The 4852-nt window shown below is 32.4% G+C and overlaps 1 long non-coding RNA gene across 1 annotated transcript; it reads left to right on the top strand.

Moving 5' to 3' along the window:
* Positions 1-681: 681 nt before the first annotated feature.
* LOC111392401 lies at positions 682-1996 on the top strand. The gene is made up of 2 exons (XR_002702261.1): positions 682-1424; positions 1619-1996. It is a non-coding gene; the product is annotated as an uncharacterized LOC111392401 (long non-coding RNA).
* Positions 1997-4852: the final 2856 nt, after the last annotated feature.

Raw genomic sequence — 4852 nt, 5'->3', positions numbered from 1 at the left:
TTACGTATAATATTATTTTATGGAAGATTGTGTGGTTGAAAATAGAAGAGAGAAAAATGAAATGTAATAGAATTTAATATAATGAAGATCAAACGGGGGCTTAAATTGATTAAAGATAAAATTCATTTATTCCTTTAGATTTCACAATCATGCTACATGTATAATATCTTTTATATTATTTTTTACATTGTGTCGTATGGCAAAATATCATTTGATAGTTTTAAAAGCAAAATTGTTTTTCCTGCCCATAACTTTTAAAAAACAAAGACAAGGTCAAAATTAATGTAAAGGAAGGAGTGTACGTTTAGCATTATTGTAGGTTTTAATCTCTAGAGGAATTTGTTATTTTATAAGCATAATATTATGCAATTTTAGTTAAGGCCTTGTTTGACTCTTTTTATTTGAAAAATTAAAGAGTTTTGAATAGTATTTATATAGAATATGTGATTAAAAAGTAAGAAAATTTTATTAACTTATATGTAAAATATTTTATTGTGTCATTGTCTAATAAAAAATGATAATATAACAAATAATTTAAATTTTAAAATTTGTCAAACATGGGCTAACAAGTCGGTGAAGTTCTTTGTACGAAATCTTAAACTATTGCAATTTATCCCAAGGAATATTTTTTGTCAATGACTTGTATATAAAATCTGCAGCATAAAGCAGTGCTTTCCATGGTGCAGTGAAATAGAAGGGAGTGTACAAGAAAGAAAGAATATGCATCTCTTTCTGTCACATTGCAACATATTATTTTAACCAGAAATATAGTCTAATCCCTGCCCCTCTCTTTGCTATATAAAGCCATGATTCTTCAGAAAATTACTCAAGAGCTGAGTGAATCTCCAAGACATTTAGCCCTGTCTCTCCAAACACCACGCCCACCTCCACCCCAAAGAAAAGCCCTGCCTTCCTTCTTCGACCCTCTCTTTTACCACTCTTACATGAAGAAGTTCCAACATATATTAAGCTAAAAAGTAGAAGGGGGTTCCAAAGTTTGTTCACTAAGATTTTTTTATGTGTTTTTGACTGTGTCCAATTTTTCATTTTTATTCCATGGAGAGATGCTTGAAATTTTTAAACTTCCATTTTATTGAATATTGATGACGCGACTTTAGAAGAGAGCTTTCTTCAGTCCAGTTATGGGAGGCCGTAGGATTCAATTTGCTGTTGACTCATTCATCCAAATGCTGTGTAGTTGATGAGTTTTACACGGTAACTGAGTGAATGATGCGAGAGTCAAGTTGAATCTTAAGCTTTCTGTACTTGGACTGAAGGGAGCTCCCTTCCACTGTTTTCTTATCCTGTACTGCTTAAGTTCACTTTATATTTTAGTTCTGTTTAGTAATCAATCAAGGTTTCATTTTGCTTAATTATAGTCTGTTACTTTTATGCTCTGAAGAACTTCAACTACCTGAACAAAGGTACGCTTCATTCTGCTCTACAAATTCCTTAAGTAGGGTTTAAGGCTGCAGTTTTTGTGCTGATTTTGTATGTAACTATGATTAGCTTGATCTTACTCACAATTACTGTTAAGGTTTGCTTATTTCTGTTGAGGGTCTTAATATATCTCAATATTTTGTTTTGCAAAAATTAATGACAAGTTTTCTACTTGTAGTCAGCAGATTTAGGGTTTTGTCAAGCTCGAGATTATGCAGTGAACGACAATTGTTTCTTGGGCCTTGCTCACTTGTTGCAACAAGTTCCCAGACATGTCTTCAGTTTGTGCAATTACCAAAATATCCTCTTGATGTTAATCTGGAACCCTACTAATGGCTGCCTACAGATGCAATATTCAACCTGGATTCCAGTTCTCCCCCCCCCCCCCCACCCCCGTTCCCTTTGTAAATTAGATCTCTGGCATTGGCTATTAATCGAACGTTCGACCAGCATAGGTTTGATTATATTGTGTATTATTATAGAATTATCTGTTTCAGTCTTATTTATTTGTCAAAATTTGAACAATATTTTGATGAATGTATGATTAAAATGTGAAGAATTTTTTATTTTTTAATGCGTGTAATTTAAGGAAGAATGTATTACTAAAAACAAGTAAGAAAAATATATTTTAAAAATAAGTATGATCAAATGGGATTATCTGTAGCTAGATAATCTGAAGTTCAGAATTCGCTGGTAATGGCTTACAGACGTGACTACTGCTCTTTTATTATGATTTTTATCTGGGTATACAATCTGAAATACAAGGAGAAGTGAAGCTTCCCCACCACCCCCAAGCCTATGGGATCCCAAACGTAGTTTTCTATTTCTTTACGAGTCCATGGCAGAAAATCTTACTTATGGACCTATGACAGTAATTGCTTATTCAAATTGGAATAAACATGAAACTTTTTTAACATCGTGTAGCGTCTGAGTAATTAGAAGTTTTGTAGTGCTCACTGCTCATACAAGCATAATACACAAGTTCAAAATCCACGCCTTCGTCAAATTGTAGTCCATATATTAATGTTTTCAGAATCTTTGAATGAAGTGAAACCCTGGAAAGCAAAATGCACAAGGGAAGGAAGAATAAACATAAAAACCAAGTGGGCTCATTCTTAAGTATATCATAAACAAGAAAAAGGCTGGATTTCGCCATGGGTGCTCGCTCTTCTTCTCTGCAAATGACAGGTGCCCCAGCTGGTCTTCTAGTTTCTCCCTTCCACAAACAGAATCTTTCAAAGCAAATCAAACAGCTAATTCCACTCATCATGATTTTTTAATTTTTTTGTACTTCAAAAGAACTCAAATTGGCGTTCTGAGCTGGTAGAAACTATTATTAAAAATAATCTCTATGATTCGAACGATATCGTAAATAAGTGATTAATTGTAAGAAACAATATATGTTCTTTTACTTTTTACATCTCTATTTTCATTCTTTCACTATTTATGAGATCTTGCACCTTTTTTATACGATTCATCTCTTTCACTTTATTTTAACAGATTCATGAGTTGCTAAATATGGATAAAACTTTTATTTTACAGAGAGAGATATGCAAACTACAAAATCTTTTCACTTGCTACATATCTTCCTAAATTTTCTCATGTATGTTTGGTCAGCGCACTATCTTTAATAAACATCTGTTCCACAACATTTTGTCGCTTTATATCTTCAATTATTTATCTTATTGACATTTTGTTTATATTTCAATAAATTTAAAAGACAACCAAGTAAAATAATATATAATGAATAGAGATTTCTAGGTGTGCAAAAGTTAGAGGTATCTGTGTTTCAAATTGGGCTGGCTTTGCTTTGCTTTCCTCTTTATTTTTTGTTTATTTTTTTATTTCACTTTATTTTGTATCAAAAGTAAGTGCTTACTCATTTTACTCATCACATAGTATCTTGATGTTAAGTGGACAGACAAGGTGCATCAAGAACCACAAGTTATAAAATTGAAAGATTGAGAATTTACGGATCGAAATTGAAGGACCGAGATAAGTGACTTTGTTAATTTCATATCAATAGAGAGACTAAAAAATATATATGTCGAAATCGAAGTATGATTTATTGAGTTACACTAATGGCAAATAAGCAGACCCGGTCCTATGGTCAGGCAAATGAGGCATGTGCCTCAGGGCCAAAAGTGTTTTTTTTTTAATATAAAAAGAAGGATAATGAAAATAGTTTTTTTTTTCATTAATTGTGAGATGATTGATATATTTGTTTATTGTTTTAACGTTAAGTTTTAGGTTGGCAATATTTTGTATAATACACCGTTGAATTTTGCATTTATGTCGATTTTCGGGGACCTAATTTTTGAACTTCGTCTCTGGCCCCGGCAATCACAGGACCGAACCTACACATAAGTTATAATTTTGCTAAGTTCTTATATGTTCTTGCATGTGAATTTTGATTTTAACTGAGTTTCTAGTAGATTGAAGTTTAGAATGCTAGGATCAAGTAAGTTGCGATCTCAATTTGTGGGTTGATGACATATCCTCTCTATGTAGGACGAGTACTTTGTGTAAGGGTAACTACTCTCTCTTTGGACAAGAATTCGCATTGTAGCTTCAGTGATAAGTGTTCAAGGAGTGGTGGATCAAGTTGAGCCAGGACCTCATTCTAGCGCTGGTGACATCAACTTTCCGGAGAGGAGATTCATGTTTGTCGGACGGTGTGTTTAGGGGAAGCGCGAATTCAGCTTGGCAAGAGGCATGCAAACACCTGTGCTGTGGAGCGGGTGTTTGTATAATGAGGATACATGAATAATCTTCTTGATTGAATCTTAGTTTGATCACGTGGATGTTAGTGAACGAATTTACATCAACTTGTCCAAAAGAGTCATGAATTCTTTTTAATTTTATTTAATTTGTGAGTAATAATGACAGTATATATATATTTATTTATATATTTATTTTTATTTATTTACATGATTTGACAGTAAGTTCTACGTAGACATAAAAATCGAAATGGGGTTACAGATTGATTTTGCTTTATTCTATGGGACCAGATGTTCCAACCGATTTGGAAAGATTTAGGGTGAATTGATTTAGGGAGTCAGTTTCACAATCATATCTTTTCAAGTATCGTTCAAAATCTTTAACATTTTGCTAATTAAGTGTAATTAATTAATTATAAGATGAATCTTGGAAAGATGAAGAAGCAAATTGCACCGGTGCACGTTTTTATAAATGTCATAAGTTTATGTCTTATAAATTAAATCTAATTTTGAATTGAATTTTATTTCAATGATAATTCTTAATAATTTACACTGTCCAACTGATATTTTGATTAAAGTACACGAATAGACAGATTTTATTTATAAGCCCATGATCTCCTTTGTTGATCTTATCTGTTGCCTAGTGTTGATAATGCAGTGAACTCCACAAATGAAAGATATTGTACGTCTAT

Source organism: Olea europaea, unplaced genomic scaffold, assembly GCF_002742605.1.
Source record: "Olea europaea var. sylvestris unplaced genomic scaffold, O_europaea_v1 scaffold927, whole genome shotgun sequence".
NCBI lineage: Eukaryota > Viridiplantae > Streptophyta > Magnoliopsida > Lamiales > Oleaceae > Olea > Olea europaea.
The sequence above is the reverse complement of the archived record's forward strand: the minus strand, read 5'-3'. Positions and strand labels throughout refer to the sequence as shown.